Raw genomic sequence first — 24567 nt, forward strand, 5'->3', positions numbered from 1 at the left:
CCATAGCACATATCCTTCCCAATGGCTTCCATATTTTTGTTCACTGTGGCTACACCAATTTACATTACTACCCACAATGCACACAATTCCCTTTTCTCCACACCTTTGACAATATTTGTTATCTCTGGTCTTTTTGAAGGCAGCCATTCTAAAAGGTGTGAGGTGACATCTTAATGCGGTTTTGATTTGCATTTCCCTGATGATTAGTGACGTCATGCCCCTTTTATGTACCTGTTGTTCATTTATAGGTCTTCTTTGGAAAAATGTGTCTTTAGTTCCTCTGTGCTTCTTTTTTTTTTTTTTTCCATTAAGTTGTGTGTGTGTGTGTGTGTGTGTGTGTGTGTGTTTAGCAAATTATAAGAGTTATATATTTTTCATATTAATGCCTATCAGATACATGATTTGGAAATGTTTAAATGTTTTCCTCCCATTCTTTGGTTGCCATTTCATTTTGTTGATGGTTTCTTTTGTTGTGCAAAGATTTTTTGTTTGATATAGTTCTGCTTGTCCATTTTTAATGTTGTTGTCTTTGCTTTTGGTGTCAAATCCAAAAAAATCATTGCCAAGTCCAGTGTAAAACTTACCCTCTATGTTTTCTTCTAGGAGTTTAATGGTTTCAGATCTTACATTCAAGTCTTCAACCCACTTTGAATTGTTTTCTGCATATGGTGTAAAACAGGGATCTAGTATCATTCTTTTGAATGTAGTTGTCTCATTTTTCCAACACACTTTATTTGAAGAGACTCTCCTTTCCCCATTGTATATTCTTGACTGCTTTGGAGGATACAACTCTTTCTTTTTAATTTTCATAATAATCTAAAAAGTATTACTATCTTCACCCTCACTTTAAAAATAAAGAAACATGGGCATAGAAATATTGACTAACTTGCTTAAGATCTTAACAACATCTAGGATGTAGTAGAATAAGGCTTTAAACCCATGAAGTTCACTGTGAGTCTGTCTTACCACTGCGATGCATCAATTCCCATTCCTTAGTTTTATCATTTCTTTATAAGGTGTTATGTTTTCCTTTATTAACAAATAAATCTTTCTCTGTCCCACTTTCAACAAAGTCTTATAACCCTATGTATGTATTTCATGGCTTCCAACGTATTTTGTTCTAGTGCTTTCCAAAGCAAGCTTACCACATGATCTCTACTATCTAAGCCCAGCCCAGCACTTCAGACTTGTATCTCAATACTTTCTTCTAAACATATATTGCTCTAGTCATTCTGGACTACTCTGTGTTCCAAAAAAATGGATCAATATGACTACTCAAAACATGCATTCATGATAATTCTTTCAGTCTATCATGTTTGTTTCCATTTGGCTTACCAAAACATAGCTTACTACTTAACTTAGCACAAATGTCATTCCTCTGAATTTTTTTCTAGACACCTGTGTCAGATTTAGTTGTTCCCTTTCTGATTCTAGCCTTTCATCTTATATCTTTTTTTTTAAGATTTTATTTATTTATTTGACAGACAGAGATCACAAGTAGGAAGAGAGAGAGAAGCAGGCTCCCTGCTGAGCAGAGAGCCCGATATGGGGCTCAATCCCAGAACCCTGAGATCATGACCTGAGTCAAAGGCAGAGGCTTAACCCACTGAGCCACCCAGGCACCCCTCATCTTATTTCTTTATTATTATACTTGTTTTATTCTTCTTTGATCATAATTTGATCTTTAAATCTCTAAATTCTTAAGAGAATCAAATATCCTTGATGTTTTTACTTTGTGGCCTTGGAACAAATTTAATATCACCAACCACAAATAGCCGGACCCTAAATTGTTACCCTCAAGTCATGCTTTTTTCAGGAGCACTCACTGCCCAGGGATTACGGGAAGAAGACAGCAAGAATGAATTGTCAGTTCAATACAACTGACAACATTTTCTCAGGGATATACTAGAACAGCCTAGTTCTAGTTCTCACTGATAGTAAGGGGAATACAATTTTTCAAAGGCAACATGGACGTATGCTCTGATGAAGGAAATCAAGAGTACAGACTGGTATCTCAGGGTTAGTAGCCTAAAGGAAGCCCATGGGTTCCACTGTGTGAAACTCAAGAGTCAGGAAAGTTGCACCATTATGTTGTGAAAATATATATTTTCTCATTTTATACATTCAACACTGTTTTAATAAAAGCACATTCAGATATTGTGAAACCTTAAAAAACATTCTAAAATGTGCACTAGAAGATAAAACGTATAATAATAGCCAAGAATGGACTTAAAAAGAAAAATAAGAATTGATACAATTCATTAAAATAACTGACTATATGACAGTGTCCAGGAAACAAATAGATCAGAAGAAGCACAAGGAAAATGTGGAGACTCATGAATATATAAAGATGTAGGCTATGATTCAGGTCACATTTCTAATTATAGTCAGTTCTGCTATAATGCCTGTTTTTATATGACTTTGTTCCAATACAATTGATGTATCATGGAAAAAAATAAATATAATGTAAATTTCCTGTTTGCTCATGTGTAATTTCATCCTAGAAAAGCACTAAATGAATGCAGCCAACTGCACCCAGCAAAGTGGAGCCTCACAGGAATATACAAACCATGCTCACATACACATTTCAATTATCAGCTACTTTAGTTCATTGTGTACATCAGTGAGACACACCCATGTACATCTGGTGTTGTAATTTTCTCCTCCTTCTACCAATTAATTACTCGTAAACTGTAACCCTTTAAATGCCCACTTCTACAAACTGTCTTTATTTTCTAGATTATCATATTTACTATATGTGTTATATATTACTATATATTACTATATATATGTGCTTGTTAACTACTTTATACATATAAAACTGTGTCACTGTTTTATCTTAAGTTCTTATTTTTTTGTTTTCTGTGTGTTACTTATGAGGTTTTTTTTAGTATGTTTCCCCATTTTTCCAGTAAAATTGCATTCTATTAAACAATTATGCATACCATAATGATTTTTAGGAACGCATATGTTGTGTTATAGTGGAACCAAATGCAAATTGTTCAGAGGAATTAGTTATTGATTCTAAAAACAGATTTCTGAATCATGTTGTAGGCAACATTATTTAAGGAAAATACTCATGACTAAAGTATTAAATAAAAAGGAAACACAACTTTTTTTTTTCTGGTGAGAAAACTTAAAATCTACTCTCTTAGTGAATTTGAAGTGTACATTATTATCAACCATAGTCACTATACTGTACATTAGCTCTCCAGAACTTATTGATCTTATAACTGGGAATTTGTAACTTTTGATCAATATCCCCCCTTTCCTCCCAGTCCCTGGTAACCGCCATTCTACTGTCTGTTACTGAGTGTTTGATGTGTTTTCTTTAAATTTTATATATGAGTAAAATCATGCAATATTTGTCTTTCTGTATCTAGTTTTTTTTCACTTAACATAAGTCCATTCAGGTTCATCTAAAACATTCACACAAATGGAACTGGTAACTATGTGAGGTGTTGTGTTAGTTCATACAAGATTTTTCCTCAGAGCTTATTTTGTGCCACAAAAATAGCAACTAAATGCAGCAGCCCAAGAGAAATACAGTACAGACATGAGCCCTTGGTGTTTTTCCAGTTGTCTGATTAGACCATCTAATTTGGCTTGAGAATTTCCAATGAATAATGCTTCCAGATTTTGAGAACCTTGTGTGTTCCCTTGGTGAATTCTCTCCCCATCTAACTATTTGGGATTTGTGTATTTCTTTTCCTCTTCTAGTGATTACCTTAAGTTTTCTGAAGAAACCCATATTTTATACTGTATAATCAAGTTATTTTTATCACCATGAAACATGAGAAAATTAACAAAACTAATCTCTCCCTCTCACTATCACCACACCTCCACCCCACCCAAGCCAAATTCCTGTTGGCAAGTTTTGGGATCACAGGAGGACCGCCGTGTGATCTTTGTAATTCTCATCATTCTAGCTGCCCCCCCAAACACTCATTTGTTGGGATCTTATGCCATTCCAATCCCTGGAATCTTTCCATGGCATTCATTTGTTTTCCTTTTAAATCTTTGAAATGAAAAAGATTTATCCCACCTCTTTTTTATTTTTTTTCTGGAAAAGAAATATAAAAATAATTTTTCATATAAGACTAAATTTTAAAAGCAGTATTTTCTATGAAACTATTGAATACTGGGGCTCCTGGGTGTCTCAGTTGGTTAAGTGTCTGCCTTTTGCTCAGGTCATGATCCCAGGACTCTGCGGTCTATCCTGCAGTGGGCTCCTAGTTCAGTGTGTGTGTCTGGGGTGGGGGGGCTCTGCTTCTCCCTCTCCTTCTGCCTCTTCTCCCCGCTTGTGTCCTTTCTCTCTCTCTCAAATAAATATATCTTTTAAAAATCCATTAAATACTAAAAGTTAAATATTCCATTTCTGGAGCAATTTGATTGCCTCCATGTAGTGCAAAGACTACTAAGATTAAGAGGTTTGTTTCTTTTATCCTTGTTGACTTCTCACCCACACACAAGTCAAAATACTAACCCTGAATCAAAAGTGCTTATCCTTCTAAAGTTATCTAAACTCACTCTCTGGAGTTTTTTTTGTTTTTTTTTTTTTGGTTTTTTTTTGGTTTTTTTTTTAACCTGTGACAATATTTTTTTTTATTTATTTTTTTTAAATTTTATTTTCTTATAAACATATAATATATTTTTATCCCCAGGGGTACAGGTCTGTGAATCGCCAGGTTTACACACTTCCCAGCACTCGCCATAGCACATACCCTCCCCAATGTCCATAATCCCACCCCCCCAACCCCCCTCCCCCCATTAACCCTCAGTTTGTTTTGTGAGATTAAGAGTCACTTATGGTTTGTCTCCCTCCCAATCCTATCTTGTTTCATTTACTCTTCTCCTACCCCCTTAACCCACCATGTTGCATCTCCTCTCCCTCATATCAGGGAGATCATATGATAGTTGTCTTTCTCCGATTGACTTATTTAGCTAAGCATGATACCCTCTAGTTCCATCCACGTCGTCGCAAATGGCAAGATTTCCTTTCTTTTGATGGCTGCATAGTATTCCATTGTGTATATATACCACATCTTCTTTATCCATTCATCTGTTGATGGATATCTAGGTTCTTTCCATAGTTTGGCTATTGTAGACATTGCTGCTATAAACATTCGGGTGCACGTGCCCCTTCTGATCACTCCGTTTGTATCTTTAGGGTAAATACCCAGCAGTGCAATTGCTGGGTCATAGGGTAGTTCTATTTTCAACATTTTGAGGAACCTCCATGCTGTTTTCCAGAGTGGTTGCACCAGCTTGCATTCCCTCTCTGGAGCTTTTTAAAAACAGCAGATAAAGGAAAATAAAAGATCACGAGTTAAAATTCTGTAGAGCATCATCCTTCACTAAAATGGCTTTCTATAAACACCCTGTTCAAAATGTCAACAACAAATCTCTGTGTTCTTTATTCTTTACTGATTACCCTGAAACATGCTGTGACCTCTGAATCAAGCTTTTTATTTCAGGAACACTAATTCTATTATATATTCTATTATATACTGTTTAATTGTAAAAAAAAAATTATCCATGTAGACTTTTTGTCTAACACTATCATATTTGTTTGCTTTTACTTTACTAACTGTGCTGGAAACATTCTAACTACAAGTCCTCTAAAAAGGATATTGATGTTTTCCTTCCACTATCACCTGATCTCTTTTTTAAATTTTCTTCATAAATTATGCATAAGTTTTATAGTTCTAATATAAGTAGATTGTAAATATCTTTATCATTTTTTCTCTCTCAAAAATTAACCCAGTCACCACAGTGAATGAGGAATTGCAATGCAATTTAATTTTGCACAAATTTTGTATGTATCTGTAACCTCAAACCATAACATAGAAAAAAGGGCTATTAAAAATAAAGATCAATATAGGATATGAAAAGATGTCAGGAGAACTATAACTCCATGAATTGTTCTCCACAATAAAGAGTACATTTGAGGGGAGTTTATGAGGGGGAAATTTTGTTGCAGTTAATGGGTGAAGAAAGTAAACAGAAATCCCCTTGCATTCACTCCTCTTTTCAACCTAAATATCCAGTTTTCATCTTATGTCTTTTGCACCATTACAGTGATGGGTAAGTTGGGAACAGGTAACTTCTCTTTTCAGTTTCATAGGCCAAAGGCTGGAAGGAATTGTGGGCCCTAGAGGTTATATTTAATGGCTTAAACTCAGAAAACTCATTAGTATCTGGATGCCATTGAGATGATGAGGTTTTGACCTTGAGCTCGTGTTCTTGTATAATAGAATCTTAATGCATCTATCAGAGAAATAGAACCACTAGTAATACTCTTTATATATAAAGAAAATTATTTCATGGGATTGACTTAATTGGTTTTAAGTGCTGAATAGACAAGTCCAGAATCCACAGGGGAGGCTGGAATTTTCAGGCAGAGTTGAAGCTGCAGTCCACAGGCAGAATCTCATCTTCAGGCAAACCTCCATTCTGCTTTTAAGGCCTATCACTTGACTGAATCAGGCCCAACCAGATTATCTAAAGTAATCTTTACATAAAGTCAACTGATTGTGGACATAAATCACATCTACAAAACACCTTCCCAGGAACACTGTGTTATTGTCTAATCAAATACTATGGATTATAACCCAGCCAACTCTACATATAAAATTGACCATCACCTTTGAGAATTTTAGGAGGAAGTTACTACATTTTTTTATGTGAGAAGGGCTTAAATCTTCAGGAGTCAGAGGACAGACTGTGACAGACAAACCCTAAGGTGACCACAAATGTTCCTGACCTTCCAGTATTCACTTCCTTTTATAACCTGCTTCTCAAGAAGTGTTGGCAAGAGTTCTGACTTGCTCCTAACCAACAGAATACAATCAAGATAATAGAATGTAATTCTTATCATTATGTTGTGTAAGACTGCTTACACTCTGGCATCATACAATTTTCTAATATTGCAAATATGATGGGGAAAACTGGGGTCTATCTCATTGTTGCCTTAAATATTATTTTTTTTATTCCTAATCATTTCAGAATTTCTTCACAGATTTACTATCATTCAAGTTTCCACTCCTAAATGTTACCTATCCATATTCTTATCAGTGTTTCTATTGTGTTTCCAGGTGATTTACATAAGTCCTTCTTTCCTCTCTCCCTTCCTTCCTACCTTCCTTCTTTCCTTCCTTCGTCTTTTTTCTATTTTATTTATTTATTTTTCAGGGAGAAAGAGAGAAAGAGCATAAGCAGAAGAGCAGTAGGTAGAGGGTGAAGCAGTTTCCCTGCTGAGCAAGGAGCCCAGTGTGGAACTCGATGTCAAGACCCTGGGATCATGACCTTAGCCAAAGGCAGAGCCTTACCTGGCTGACCCACCCAGGCATCCCTACACAAATTTCTTAAATCATTTTCATCATGGTTTTTATTTATTCTCTATATTAAAAATACCATTTTATAAGCCATTATTGGTCTGTTGAGTTTATGTGGTCATTCTTTGTACAGAAATCTATGATTTTGATGAAATCAAATGAATCCTATTTCTTTCTTTCTTTATGAATATATTCATTTATTTGTTTAACATTGTGCTAGTGCCCTTTTTGAAATTCTCTACAGTATGAGGCTGAATATATTCTAAATAGTTATATAGTAATACTAATAGCTACATTAATTTTACCTTTCACATTTAGATCTTTAATGATCTGAATTCCATATCTATACAATACATATTACAAAATTTTCAATTGAAATCTACTTTTATTTTCTCTAAGTGAGAATTCTCTCTAACACCAGATACAAAATCCTTAATTTGCTTATCTCTTTAATGTCAAGTCTTTAAAAACACATTATTTGGTCTCTGAGTTATCAATTCTATTTCATTGGTCATCGTTTTCATTCCTTGTTTCTTTCTATTACCATTACCATTATTATTATTACTATTAATATATCTTTTAAAGGGACATACCTCTTAAAGGACATACCTCTTCCCACATCTTTTCATTTTGAAAAAATTTATTTAACTTCTTATAGACCTTTATTATTCCAATGAATTTTAAAGTAGTGTTGTAAGTTCTGGTTCTGGTTATTTTTGTACTTATTTTTTAAACCTGATTTAAGTTTGGTCATAGTTCCACATTCTTTTTTTTATGTTTTCTATTCTTCTCATATAAATATTAATATGAGATTTTATGGTTTGTTATCAGATGTTGTTATATTGTAGGATTTATTTGATTTAAAGAGTTCTAATTTACTAGCAAAAATCATTTATACTAATGTTAGCAAATAACTTGTGGCTATTTTCCTTTATATTATCTCAGTCATTAGTGTATTCACTTGTTTCATTACTTCCCAGATTCCATATGCACATACACATGCACACATACACACAGCACAATGCTAAGGTATTGTGAAAATATTTGCAAAGGCTGGTTTAGGGTTTGTTTGCCAAGAGTTTTGGGTATTTTAGTGATTCTAGAGTAGTTTGGATATTAAGTACTCACATTAAATTTTCATAACATAGACAATATACATTGAAAATTCATACCTGTACATGATATTGGACTAAAGGTTTTTATTTTGGGCAGGTTGCTCAACATTTTAAATATTGATCCACAGTGCTGAACATTTTATGATATCTGACATATATTATTTTATGGTTGAGTGTCATTTCTAAACATTATTCATAATAAGGAAGCCATTACATCGTAAGAAAATGGCAGACAGAACCTAGTTCCTAAGCACTCCTTCCATTCTGGAAGAAGGTCTGCTTTGTTTCTCTCATAGCTGGTCTACTCTTCAGCCTGCAAACTGGACATGTTCAGCAGGGTTCCTTGGAACTTCCTCCACCTATTTCCTACCCCCTTCACTGTGTCATGAAATACACACTGCATACTATCAAGTATAAATTTCTGGATCTGCTGTGAATTACAGATGTTTCACTGTTATTTATTAGCTATTATTCAGAGATTGTGTTTGAGGTTGTAGCTGTCTCTCTTCAGTGTACATGAAATAGTCTATTCAAATGAGATGTGCCCTTATATTCCCATCTTTCCTGGAGATCAACCATCAAGTATTTTTTATAACATTGTTTTGAACACTTCATCCTCAACATAAAAAGTACCTGCATAAAAAGCCTTACTGCTAACCTAACCCACGTAGTTGAAACTGCATTATTCTGCAGCTCTATGACTCACTTTAATAAAAGTGTTGTTTGTCTTCTGTGATCTCCAGCAAAATCTACTTTTTCTCATAAATTTGAATTAGGTTGTTTTAAGTGACTTTTGCAGAAAGTTAATTTTTCACTGGAATCTGAACTAAAACTCACTCCTTCAATTTTATACAACTGTTAAAAATGTATATGGTTACATTTCTGCTCAAAGTAGGTAATACAGTATTCTTGTATAAAATGAAATGGAATTTTCTTCAGTACTGCATGGATGTCTTGTGTGGAATTTACATTTATTCTTACATGGCTGTACCAAAACAAAACAAACAAACAAAAAAACACAACTCTCCTAATAAATGTGGAAAGCTTAGAATGGAATGACGATGTTTATAAAAGAAATTTCTATGTGTTTCCTGTTAGCCAAAAGCAGGTGATGACTATTTTTTTGGAACCAGAAAAAAAATTAGATAGATATATAGATAGATAGATGATAGATAAATGGTTGATAGATAAAATCAGTGATAAAACAAGCAAAATGAAATAAAAAGCATTTCAGAGCATAACACTAGTAGATAACATTGTTACATATTATTTGCCAAATTCAGTTATAAATCTTTTATAGGAGTTGACTCACTTAACTCTCAGAACCACTATATGGAATAGATATAGTTGATAGCATTATTTTACAAATGAGATAATGAAGGCATGCAGAAGGAGGTGACTTATCCAAAACCATACACGTAGTAAGCAATGGGCATAATTTTAGGATACAGAGGATCTAACTCCGGAGTTCACACTTTTAATCACTACCTAATAGGTTTGTTCACCATAAAGTCATTCCCTCCAGGGTGTTTGGAATTTGGAGCAAACTAAAATTAGGGTTCTTTTATCATAAGTGTTAAATTATCTGTGTTTCAGAGGTATGGATGATATGCTTGTGCCACAACAAAGATGCAAGTCATAGCACTGTCATTCTGTTGTCCCTGCTTATTTCTTTTTTCAGTGTTTCAACATTTAGATGTCTCACATAAAATAGATTTCCATTCCATCATGTATATTCTAATTATCCTGTAGCTAGTCAGTGAAATGAAACTAATTTGAGAATACTCCACCTAATTAACAGTTTTTGCCCTATGCCATACATGGCAAGTGATGTTGCCATCGATTCTAAAGTATAAATATTGAAAACTGTGATTATCTCTTAAGCAGTAATATATATTTAATATATATGTAAATGAACTCTGAGTAAAACATGTTGTATTAAACTTGTTTCTCTCCCTGATGTGCACTAGGGCTGGCTCTGATTATGAGCATTCCCAGGATGTTTGACTTGCCCACTCTCACCCCACCCCCCAGCAGTTCTTCTGCTCAGTAAAGATCTCTCCTAAAGGTTTTCAAGAATTCTTGTAAGTATTTACAGGCATTAAAATAGTAAAAGGTTATCTCAGTTAGATACACTGTATCTATTTCATTGTTAAGGGATGAATGAAAGTAAGCAATAAGGCTGCATTTTCTAGATGTAGAATTTCTTCATAGGTTGTAGCAAAGCCAAACTCTAGCATATTGTTATTTGTACAAAAGAGACAAGGAATCATCAATATCTCTGTTTCTAAATAAAATTTGCAATAATGCACAATATTTTAAAAAATTCATCTCCCTTTTGATTTACTTGGAAAATTCTGATTCAATGGATAATTACCTGGTATTATATGTTGGACTCATTGAATTTATTATCCTCTTTTGTAGATAGAGGGCAAGCTATTTACAATTTCAAATTATTTCCCAGGTTAAGGAAGCTAAACAACTGAAAGCCAACTATTTCATGGTTAAATACCTATAGTCAAATGATTGTATTTGTCCTGTGAAATGGGTTATTTCCTTCTTTATTTTCTCTGTTTCTTGATACCAGGAAACCTCTTTGGTTAGGGATTTTCACTTACTCAAATGTACCTTCCGTTGAGATGTTTACTATGGTCAGAATTATGTCTTAAATATACTAATTTTCTGGAATACTGTGTTTGAAAAATAAAGCATATACTATATAGATCTATAGATCTATGTCTCTTTAAGTAGAAGAATGGAGTTAATTGGGACACCTGGGTGGCTCAGTGGGTTGAGCCGCTGCCTTTGGCTCAGGTCATGATCCCAGGGTCCTGGGATCGAGTCCCATACCGGGCTCATTGCTCAGCAGGGAGCCTGCTTCTCTCGCTGCCTCTGCCTGCCTCTCTGCCTGCTTGTGTGTACTCAATCTCTCTATCTCTGGCAAATAAATAAAAAAATCTTTAAAAAAAAAAAGAGAAGAATGGAGTTAATTAAATTTGCCAAAAAAATATCCACATTTTTTGCGCATGTGAATTTACATACTAGTGTTCAAATAAATGTTTTCTCTATAAAATGACAAGGTTTTAATTTAACTTCTGCTTTGAGCTTTCCAGCTGTGTCAGGATAACTTTTAACCATAAATATCCCTAGTATTGGAGAGGTGATCTTGGACTTCCTACCCAGCTATATTTAGCATACTTTTTTTTCAGAAAGAAAAAAAGAGGGGGGAATGTTATGTCCTTTTTATTTTTATTTTTTCCAATGCACAATAGAAGGTCAAGCACATAGCAGGTATCTGCCTTAAAAAGACTGAATGAGGAGGAGGAATCAAGATGTTGGAGGAGTAGGAGGCAGAGATGACATCAGGTCGCAGGAGTTCAGTTAGATAGTTATCAAACCATTCCAAACACCACAAATCCAACAGGAGATCGAAGATAAGAAAAGCAGCAATTATAGAAACAGGAAATCAACCACTCTCTGAAAGATCAGCAAGAACATCCAGCCAAGACCAAGCTCATTGATCAAGGAGAACAGCAGAATTCCAGAGGAGGGGAAGCAAAGCATGGAATTTATGGCTTTCCCCTCATGATTCTTTAGTCTTACAAAGTTAATTAAATTTTTTAAATTTTACTTATTTTTTCTTTTTTTTATTCATATTCTAATTTTTAAAATTTTTACTCTTTCCTTTTTTAATGTTTTTTTACTAGTTTATCTCAACAATACCTTTCTTAAAAAAATCTTTTTGAATCTTCATTATTATAGTCATATTTTATCCTTCATTGTATCTAACTTTATTTTTTGTATACATATAGGTTTTTTTCTTCTAAAAATTTTTGGGATACAACATCTTCTAATAGATCAAAATATACCCTAAATCTAGCACAGGGCTTTTTTCTAGTCTCTAGCCTGAGCAAATTCTCTCCACTTTCTTTTTCTTTCTTTTCCCAACCAACTTATATTAAACTGCTTTTTTGGAATTTTTTTCTTTTTTTAATTTTCATCTTTAGAGTCATATTCCATCCCTTCATTGTGTTTACTCTTAATTTTGTAATATATGTAAGTTTCTCTTTCTTTAAAAATTTGGGAGGTAGTTTCTTCTAAGAGAACAAAATACATCCAAAATCAAGTGGGTGGCTCTGTTCTATTCATCAGTCATGTATGTATATATATATATATATATATATATACACACACACATACATATATGTGTATATATATATTTTTTTTTTTGAAATTTTTACCCTCTTTCTTCTCCCCCACAATTTGGGGTCTCTTCTGATTTTTTCCGGGGACTTTGCCACCCTTTTAGTATTTTATTCTCTTGTTCATATATTCTTATCTGGATAAAATGACAAGGCAGGAAAAACTCACCACAAAAAAAAAAAAAAAAAAGAAAGAAAAAAGAAAAAGAAGCAGTACCAAAAGCTAGGGACCTAATCAATACAGATATTGGTAATATGTCAGATCTAGAGTTCAGAATGACAATTCTCAAGGTGCTAGCTGGGTTCAAAAATTGCATGGAAGATGTTAGAGAAACACTGTCTGGAGAAATAAAAGCCCTTTCTGGAGAAATAAAAGAACTAAAATCTAACCAAACTGAAAATAAAAAAGCTACTAATGAAGTGCAATAAAAAATGGAGGCTCTCACTGCTAGGATAAATAAGGCAGAAGAGAGAATTATGATATAGAAGACCAAATGATGGAGAATAAAGAAGTTGAGCAAAAGAGAGACAAACAACTACTAGACCATGAAGGGAGAATTTGAGAGATAAGTGATACCATAAGACAAAAGAATATTAGGATACTTGGGATTCCAGAAGAAGAAGAAGGAGGGAGCAGTGCAGAAGGTATATTGGACTGAAATATTGTAGAGAATTTCTCTAATATCGCAAAGGGAACAAACATCAAAATCTAGGAGGTGCAGAGAAGCCCCCTCAAAATCAATAAGAATAAGTCCACACACTGTCATCTAATAGTAAAACTTACAAGTCTTAGTGACAAAAAGAAAATCCTGAAAGCAGCCCGGGAAAAAAGTCTAACATACAATGGTAAAAATATTAGACTGGCAACAGACTTATCCACAGAGACCTAGCAGGCCAGAAAGAACTGGCATGATATATTCAGAGCGCTAAATGAGAAAAACATGCAGCCAAGAATATTATATTCAGCTAGGCTATCATTGAAAATAGGAGAGATAAAAGCTTCCAGGACAAACAAAAACTAAAAGAATTTGTAAACACCAAACCAGATCTACAGGAAATATTGAAAGAGGTCCTCTAAGCAAAGAGAGCCTAAAAGTAGTAGACCAGAAAGGAACAGAGACAATATACAGTAACAGTCACCTTATAGACAATACAATGGCACTAAATTCATATTTCTCAATAGTTACCCTGAATGCAAATGGGCTAAGTGTCCCCAATCAAAAGACACAGGGTATCAGAATGGATTAAAAAAAGAAAACCCATCAAAATGCTGTCTACAGGAAACTCATTTTAGACTCAAAGTCACCTCCAGATTTAAAGTGAGTAGGTGGAAAACAATTTACCATGCTAATGGACATCAAAAGAAATTGGCGTGGCAATCCTTATATAGATAAATTAGATTTTAAGCCAAAGACTATAATAAGAGATGAGGAAGGACACTATATCATACTCAAAGGGTCTGTCCAACAAGAAGATCTAACAATTTAAAATATCTATGCCCCTAACATGGGAGCAGCTAATTATATAAACCAAATAATAAAAAAAAAATCAAAGAAACACATTGACGATAATACAATAATAGTAGGGGACTTTAACACTCCCCTCAGTGAAATGAACAGATCATCCAAGCAAAAGACAAACAAGGAAATAAAGGTCTTAAATGACACACTGGACCAGATGGACATTACAGGTATATTCAGAACCTTCCATCCCAAAGCAACAGAATACACATTCTTCTCTAGTGCACATGGAACATTCTCCAGAATAGATCACATCCTGGGTCACAAATCAGGTCTCAACTTGTGCCAAAAGATTGGGATCATTCTCTGCATATTTTCAGGCTACAATGCTCTGAAGCTAGAACTCAATCACAAGAGGAAAGAACCCAAATATATGGAGGCTAAAGTTCATCCTACTAAAGAATGAATGGGTCAACCAGGAAATTAAAGAAGAATTGAAAAAATTCATGGAAACAAATGATAATGAAAACACACCAGTTCAAAATCTGTGGGACACGGCAAGGCAGTTCTGAGAGGAAAATATATAGCAATACAAGCCTTTCTCAAGAAACAAGAAGGGTCTCAAATACACAACCTAACCCTACTCCTAAAGGAGCTGGAAAAAAACAGCAAAGAAAGCCTAAATCCGGCCGGAAAAGAGAAATAATAAAGATAAGAGCAGAAATCAATGAAATAGAAACCAAAAAAAAAAAAAAAAAAAAAAAGAACAAATCAACAAAACTAGGAGCTTGTTCTTGGAAAGAATTAATAAGATTGATAAATCCCTGGCCAGACTTATCAAAAAGAAAAGAGAAAGGACCCAGATAAATAAAATCATGAATGAAAGAAGAGAGATCACAACCAACACCAAAGAAATACAAACAATTTTAAGAACATATTATGAGCAACTCTATGCCAACAAATTTGACAATCTGGGAGAAATGGATGCATTCCTAGAGACGTATAAACTACCACAACTGAATCAGGAAGAAATAGAAAACCTGAACAGACTCATAACCAGTAAGGAGATTGAAGCAGTCATCAAAAGTCTTCCAGCAAACAAGAGCCCAGGACCAGATCGCTTCCCAGGGGAATTCTACCAAACATTTAAAGAAGAATGAATTCCTATTCTCCTAAAACTGTTCCAAAAAATAGAAATGGAAGGCAAACTTCCAAACTCATTTTACGAGGCCAGCATTATCTTGATTCCAAAACCAAAGACCCCATCATAAAAGAGAATCACAGACCAATAACCTTGATGAACACAGTATTTATCACCAAAATACTAGCCAATAGCATCTAACAGTATGTTAAAAGGATTATTCACCACGACCAAGTGGGATTTATTCCTGGGCTGCAAGGTTGTTTCAACATCCGCAAATCAGTCAATGTGGTACAATCATTAATTAAAAAAAGAATAAGAACCATATGATACTCTCAGTGGATGCTGAAAAAGCATTTGACAAAGTACAGCATGCTTTCTTGATCAAAACTCTTCAAAGTGTAGGGATAGAGGGTACATACCTCAATATCATCAAAGCCATTTATGAAAAACAGTGAATATCATTCTCAATGGAGAAAAACAGCTTTTCTGCTAAGGTCATGAATTGTAGGCAGCCACGAACCCAGCTAGAGGCGAGGGATCAAACCAGGCTCTGACTCGTGCCTCCTGAATATCAGTTGAGTTGTGCTTGAGAAAGAGCCTGAGCTGATTCGTGCCTCCTGAATATCAGTTGAGTTGCGCTTGAGAAAGGACCTGAGCTATGGACCCTAAGACTCGCTGACATGACTGCCTACACGTATTAGAGGCAAAATTGGGTTGCGCATTTAACTGTTACAAGATTACCCTGTGCTTGCACGGATTATAAATTGCACAATTGTAAACTCGTGAATTGCTAGTTAAAGATTAGCTAAGTAGACAAAAGTTAGTCGCTTCAGAAGATCCGCTACCAGCGCTTGGGAAATGGGCTTTGTAAAAGCTTGAGGGGTATCATGTGAATGCTACATGTGTGTGAGCAATCAACCGAAAATAGATACTTCCTTATAATTGTTTCTGTTAACTATATAATGCCTCACTGCTTTGAATAAAGATCGGCACTGCTTGGACACCATCCACTGTGTCCCTCCTGTCCCCATCTCTTTATGTCTCGTCTTTGTCTCACCATCCTCTTACCCTCTCAACCCTGGTCGTGTTGTTGTGCTGGTCGCGACAATGAATATGGCAGGGATGTCCATTATCACCACTGCTATTCAACATAGTACTAGAAGTTCTAGCCTCAGCGATCAGACAACAAAAAGAAATTAAAGGCATCCAAATTGGCAAAGAAGTCAAACTATCATTCTTTCCAGATGACATGATACTTTCTGTGGAAAATCCAAAAGTCTCCACTCCAAAACTGTTAGAACTTGTACAGGAATTCAGTAAAGTGTCAGGATATAAAATCAATGCACAGAAATCAGTTGCATTTCTATACACCAACAATGAGACAGAAGAAAGAGAAATTAAGGAATGGATCCCATTTACAATTGCATCCCAAACCATAAGATACCTAGGAATAAACCTAACCAAAGAGGCAAAGAATCTGTACTCAGAAAACTATAGAACACTCATGAAAGAAATTGAGGAAGACACAAAGAAATGGAAAAATGTTCCATGCTTATGGATTGGAAGAACAAATATTGTGAAAATGTCTATGCTACCTAAAGCAATCTACACATTTAATGTAATCTCAATCAAAATACCATCATTTTTTTTCAAAGAAATTGAACAAATAATCCTAAAATTTATATGGTATCAGAAAAGATCTCAACTAGCTAGAGGAAAGTTGAAAAAGAAAGCCAAAGTTGGTGGCATCACAATTCCAGACTTCAAGTTCATCATCAAGACAGTATGGTACTGGCACAAAAACAGACACATAGATCAATGGAACAGAATAGAGAGCCCAGAAATAGATCCTCAACTCTATGGTCAACTAATCTTCAACAAAACAGGAAAGAATGTCCAATGGAAAAACAACAACAACAAAAAAAAACAAAACAAAAAAAACGGCAAAACAAAACAGTGTCTTCAGCAAATGGTATTGGGAAAATTGGACAGCCACATACAGAAAAATGAAACTGGACTGTTTCCTTACACCACACAAAAACTGACTCAAAATGGATGAAGGACCTCAAAGTGAGAAAGGAATCCTTCAAAATCCTTGAGGAGAACACAGGCAGCAACCTCTTCAACCTCAGCCACAGCAACTTCTTCCTAGAAACATCACCAAAGGCAAGGGAAGCAAGGGAGAAAATGAACTATTGGGACTTCATCAAGATCAAAAGCTTCTGCACAGCAAAGGAAATAGTCAACAAAACCAAAAGACAACTGACAGAATGGGAGAAGATATTTGCAAATGACATATCAGATAAAGGGCTAGTATCCAAAATCTATAAAGAGCTTAGCAAACTCAACACCCAATGAACAAATAATCCAATCAAGAAATGGGCAGAGGACATGAACAGATATTTCTGCAAACAAGACATCTAGAAGGCCAACAGACACATGAAAAAGTGCTCCATATCACTGGGCATCAGGGAAATACAAATCAGAACCACAATGAGATAACACCTCACACCAGTCAGAATGGCTAGAATTAACAAGTCAGGAAATGACAGAAGCTGGCGAGGAGGTGGAGAAAGGGGAACCCTCTAATACTATTGGTGGAAATGCAAGCTGGTGCAACCACTCTGGAAAACAACATGGAAGTTCCTCAATAAGATGAAATTAGAGCTACACTATAACCCAGCAATCACACTACTGGGTATTTACCCTAAAGATACAAATGTAGTGATCCAAAAGGGCATATGCATCTGAATGTTTATAGCAGCAATGTCCACAATAGCCAAAATATGGAAAGAACCTAGATGTCCATCAACAGATGAATGGATAAAGAAGATGTGGATATATATACACAATGGGATACTATGCAGACTTCAAAATAAATGAAATCTTGCCTTTTGCAATGATGTGGATGGAACTAGAGGGTATTATGCTGAGCAAAATAAGTCAATCAGAGAAAGACAATTATCATATGATCTCCCTGATATGAAGAATTCAAGAGGCAGGGTGGGGGGCTTGGGGGTTAGGAAAGGAAAAAATGAAACAGGGTGGGATTGGGAGGGAGGCAAACCACAAGAGACTCTTAATCTCACAAAAGAAACTAAGCATTGCTGGGGGTAGAGGGGGTAAGGAGAGGGTGGTTGGGTTATGGACATTAGGGAGGGCATGTGTTATGGTGAGTGTGTAAACCTGGCGATTCACAGACCCATACCCCTAGGGCTAATAATACATTATATGTTATTAATAATAATAAAAAAGACTGAATGACTGACTAGCTAAACCAACGCATGAGTTGATTTTCCTATATATATAAGTATGGTTCTTTATAAGTATATATAAGTTAGTTTCTTATGAATAGGAAATTGTGCTCTGAAATAAAAACGTAAAGTTTCTAGGTTAAAACCCTGTGGTGTGGAATAATTGTTTTATAAAGACAAATAATGTCCCATAGACATGAAACACTAATTTACTTCCTAGAACAGGATGGATAAATTGCAGTCAACTCATATCTACTTTTTAAATGCTTATTTGAGTAATTTGTTTTCAGTAGATAGATTTCTCATTGAGTGATGCTTGTGAATCAAAAGTTACTAGTTATCCAAAGTGTTAAGAAGCATTATCACATAGCTATTATACCAGGTTACGTTAAATTAAAATCACAATTAAAATGGATCTATTCTGAAAAATCCAAGATAATAGTAACTGTGTAGTAACACATTTTAAAAAGCACAACCAAAAGTTTAATCTAATATATTATTGCTGGTGGGTCAATAATAGAAGTTTTTCATATTCCTGAGAAGTACATCTATCATGATTAATTTCTGATATTGCCTCCTGCCCTTTCAATATGACATCAAAGACACTTTGCCTTATAGCCCCAATCAACATGTCCATTGTCATCTTGCAGTACTCACCCCTCTTGTCCATTTTGCCACTTAGTATATACAAGCATATCTTATATCCTGGCATGGGAAAACACTCACCATCTCCTAAGTATACTTGTTTTCATGCCTTTATTCAGCATATGCTTTTTTTTTTTTTAAAGCTGTAACTATCCACCTCTACTTATTAAAACAAAATTCACTCTTCAAAAGCTACCTCAAACACCATTGGTAGCCATAAATCTGAAGTTTTATTGAATCAAACTTTCTTTATTTTATGATAATTTTATTTATTTTTTTAAAGATTTTATTTATTTATTGACAGAGATCACAAGTAGACAGAGAGTATTTTATGATAATTTTTAAAGTGGAACTCTTATGTAACTAATCATATTTTATTTACAATATTATGATTTAAATGTTTTCTATATTAAATAATAAATTCCCACTTCAATTGCATGATATCTTCATGTTCAAACCCCCAGTATTCAATATAGTACTTTGTACAAAGTAAATTTTAAATGTATGTGTTGGGAATGAGTTTGAGAATCAAAGATAGTTATGTAGGGGTTGATTTTCTAAAAGAAAAAAAATAGGATAATTAATGAAATGTTAATTAATATTCTGGTTACTTACTCTCCCTAAATATAGAGATATTTAAAAATACTCAAAAATACTAGACCAGCAATCATGAAAATGTGTTCCAGTTCTTAATCTTCTGATAAGTAGCTATCCTCTCTGGGCCATGCACCTCAGTATTGCAAGATTATACTTATTCCTTCTGTTCCTTTTGTCACTAATATTTATGTGTCTAATTTGGACTCTAAAGACAAGTGAGAGGTCAATTCAAATTGCCTGGGTATTCCACACTTTCTATTTAATGAATGATGTTTCATTTATTATTGTTATATTGCAAATTACTCTAAAATGTATTATTTTAAACAATTTTTATGTTATGCATGAATTTTTGGGTCAACAATTTAGAAAGGGTTTGGTTGGGCAATTCTCATTTGGGTCTCATGAGGTTATGTCAGATGTTGCCTGGAGTCCCTTGAAGACTCAACTTGGCTGACATTCCAAAATGCTCACTCATATGGCCATCTGTCAGCTGGGAGTGCAGCAGTCTATTAACCTGAACCCTAAATATGCTCTCTCCAACATGAGAGTCTCAGGGTTGAAGTAATGTGTGTATTAAGGCAAATGTTGCCTCACCTATTATGGTATAGCTTTGAAGTCTTACAATTTCATGTCTATAATATTCTTTAGGTTACAAGCAAGTTACATGCTTGCCCAAATTCAAGGGAAGGGAATTAGACTTCAGGTCTTCATAGAGTAGTGGAAGTTTCCTGAAGAACATGTGGAATAGAGATACTGTTACAGCCTTTTTTTGTAAGATAAAATTGATCACATTTGATTAAAATTAAATTTGAGTTTTATTAAAATTAAAGTGCTAAAATGAAAATTTATTGATTTTACTCATCAAAATTTTAATGATAACTCAATGACTAAAACAAAATATTAAAGCATATAGTACATAGTTACATTCCTGAAAAGTTCCCACACATTGACTGGACTTATTTATAAAAAGTATCAGATGTGAATTAATGATTTTAACCTTGAAGAACAAGAGAAAGTCATGTGCAAAATTTTCAAAGTTGTTACCATAAATCACTTGATATATTTATATGAAGAGGTGGTATAAAGTGTCAAATATTTAATTTTATTAATTTTGTTCCAATCATATATTGAGAAGAGGATGCTATCTTATTTCAGGAAGAGGATTGTGAATATTTCTCAAGGGGAAATAAAGTTACTATTTGTATCACAGAGTTACTCTTTGTACCACAAAACTCACATATTGATTAAAAAGAATAATTATTATACAAATCAACCTTATTATTTTAGCCAGCATTATGCATTTTTCAGTATTAATCCAAAGTACGTTGTACTCATTTGTCCTTACCTTTCACTTTAATATAATGTAGTTACTTCCATTTTTTTTTAAGTTCAGCACTCACTCAGGCTCTCAGCAAATATTTATTTTTTTAAAGATTTTATTTATTTATTTGACAGACAGAGATCACACGTAGGCAGAGAGGCAGGCAGAGAGAGAGAGGGAAGCAGGCTTCCTGCTGAGCAAAGAGCCCAGTGTGGGGCTCGATCCCAGGACCCTGGGATCATGACCTGAGCTGAAGGCAGAGGCTTTAACCCACTGAGCCACCCAGGTGCCCTGTTATTTCCTATTTTTTGAAGTTTATCTAGGTACAATTGATATACAAACAACTGACACATTTAATATATATATCTTGCTGAGTTTGGACATATGCATACATCTATAATACTGTCACCACAACCAAGGTACTACACATATTCATAATCTCTAAAAACTCCTTATTTCATGTCATCTTTCTTCTAAGAGGTTAATACTCAAAATATGTGAAAATCTCTTATAACTCAATAGGAAAAAAAAACAAATAACATAATTAAAATTATCTTTCAGAAGATATTCTAAAACATCTTGAACTCAGAAAAGTTTTCTTTCCGAGTGTTGACTAGATTTTCTCTTTTATCCAAATTATTCCTTCAATAGCAGGGATCTGAGATTATTGATCAGCAACCCAATTACATATTCATTTATACTTTTCATAATGGCCCCAAACTGAGAAAAATACAGTTCTCAAAAAACTGTCAAATCTCACTGAACTCTTTACTTCAAAGGTGTTTACTTTTATAATATTCAAATCATACTCCAATAATTTTCACTTTTAAAATTCTCTCTGTGGCTTAATGGTGGTTTTATCACCAGCAAGTGAAATCAATTTAGATTGCAGAACTTCAATATATTTTAATTAAATCTATAAAAGATAACAAAACAGCAGGGATGAGGATGATGTAGTTAAAAACATGAGAAGACTATAGAATAAATGAGATGAGTGTTCTCTTGATACCATATTTAAAGTAAATAGGATATAAAATAATATATTTTTTTAAAGATTTTATTTATTTGACAGACAGAGATCACAAGTAGGCAGAGAGGCAGGCAGAGAGAGAGGAAGGGAAGCAGGCTCCCTGCTGAGCAGAGAGCCCGATGCGGGGCTCGATCCCAGGACCCTGAGATCATGACCCGAGCCGAAGGCAGAGGCTTTAACCCACTGAGCCACCCAGGCGCCCCTATAAAATAATATTTTAAAGATCTAAATACTTTTGAATTTATCCACGACAACAAATGCCTAAGAGTATCAGTATATTTACAGAAGAATATATCTTTAGAATAAATTAAAGAAATTTAAAAAATCTTGGAATATATAAAATACTTATCAGGAGGGAATGATAATATGTGATCTTTCCATTCCATAAGATAGTATGCAGGTACAGAAATGAATAAACTTAATGTATATCAACTGACCTAAAGAATTTCCAAACATAATAGTTAATGATAAAAGCCAGATGCAGAAACATGTTTATAATATGATTTAATTTTGGAAAATAAATAACAGAATCAATATGTGGTTATGAGTTTATGTTTGCACAACTCTGAAAAAATTATGTAAATCTTAAAAAAAATAAAAAATAAAAATTAAAGTGTCTCTATAAGTGAAAAATGTCTCTTCCCCCTTACCGCATTTGCTAAAGGAATATTATGTAACAATATTTTTTTGTTGAACTAGTAGGTATAACTTAATATGCATATTTCTGGCTTAATAAATTAGAGAAAATTTTCCTGTATTAATAATTTTGAGTTGTTTGAAGTATGTCTTTCCAATTTTGTCCTTTTAATATTTATTGTGTTACCTTTCTTGAAAAAGTGTAGGCATAATTTGAATAGTATAAATATTAGCACTTTATCAGGTGCTTTGGAATATAATTTGATAATCAATAATCTATCAATATTTTCAGTTTGTACACATTTGATAGATGAAAATAAGTTTTGTGTCACTTTCTTCTGTTTTTTGACATTTCCTTAGAAAATTTCATTAAATGTATGGCATTAGTATTATTTCTGTATGCAAATTTTAAAGATCTAATATGAAAACAGTAATATAGGCAAAGTCAGTTGATGAATTATATTGATAATGTCACCTGATAACAAATGTATAGAAAAGTAGGCTAACTCATATGTTTCTCATGAGAGTTTTTTTTTTTTTAAGATTTTATTATTTATTTGAAAGAGAGAGTGAGAGAGCACAAGCAGGGGCAGCAGCAGAAGCAGGCTCCCCTAAGCAGGCTCCCACTTAGCTAGGAACAAGATGTAGGGCTTGGTCCCAGGACTCTGAAATCAGGGCTTGAGATGAGGGCAGCCACTTAGCTGACTGAGCCACCCAGGGGCCCCTGTGATAATAATTTTTAAAGTTGCATCATGCTTAATGTAATCTAACAGTAACTATTATAATTATGCATATCCATTGTAATAACAGAAGTTTTTAAACCTAATTGACATCAAAGAATATTGTGTCTGGACAATTGACACTTGATCGAAGAGGCCAATATAGGCAGAAATTTTGTAAGTTACACCAACAAATAGATCTTACTAATATTTTAACCAAAAATCTGCTAAAAAAATAAAGTTATGTGTTTCATTTTAATTAGTCAAAAGAAATTGTCAATGACAGGCCAAAATCCATTTATTCTGTATTTGAATTATCTGAACATGTATAACAATTTAGCTGATTCAATAACAACACAATCAAAATTGTTAATTGACATCTTGTAGGTGGAATAATTCTTTGAATTTTAGCTTTTATATAGCATTTACTGTCCAGCAATTTTAGAGAAGTATGTCTTCTTAAGTTGAGTTTCTATAATGAGAAACTTTTAAGAGTTTTGATGGAAGAAAGTAAACTTAGTACAAATTCAAAAACAGGAAACACTGAACTGTTTTCCTTCAGTATAAAATGTAAAGCCAGCAGAACAAAGGAACTAACTCTTCATCTGCCTTCAACATCCATACTTACTGAACTTAATAGCCTACCTAAGAAAACTGGAGTATAGCATAAGAGACAGCTACTCTAACAAATTTCTGAAAGTATATAAAAGGAAGAGGTAAAATGATGTGTGTTGGGCTGACAGAATTGGGTTCAAGCTGGTTAAAAAAAACGAGACCAAAGATATAATATTTCTGTAGCTTTTGAAGATATGATTACCTAAAAACAGAGAATGCAGAAATAGGAGAAGCAATGAGTATCAAGCATTCTGGTATTCTTGAGCTCTATATTCATTTAAACTGTATTTCCATATATAAGGTATATTTTAATCTCAAGTGACTGAGGTTTTTTTTTTAAAGATTTTATTTATTTGAGAGAGAAAGAGAACACAAGCAGAGGAAGCTGCAGGCAGAGGGAAAAGCAGACTCCCTGCTGAGCAAGGAGCCCAGTGTGGGACTTGATCCCAGGACCCTGGGATCATAACCCAAACTGAAGGCAGATGCTTAACC

The sequence above is a fragment of the Enhydra lutris genome, unplaced genomic scaffold (genome assembly GCF_002288905.1).
Source record: "Enhydra lutris kenyoni isolate GAN:26980312 unplaced genomic scaffold, ASM228890v2 scaffoldscaffold58, whole genome shotgun sequence".
In the NCBI taxonomy this organism is placed as follows: Eukaryota; Metazoa; Chordata; class Mammalia; order Carnivora; family Mustelidae; genus Enhydra; species Enhydra lutris.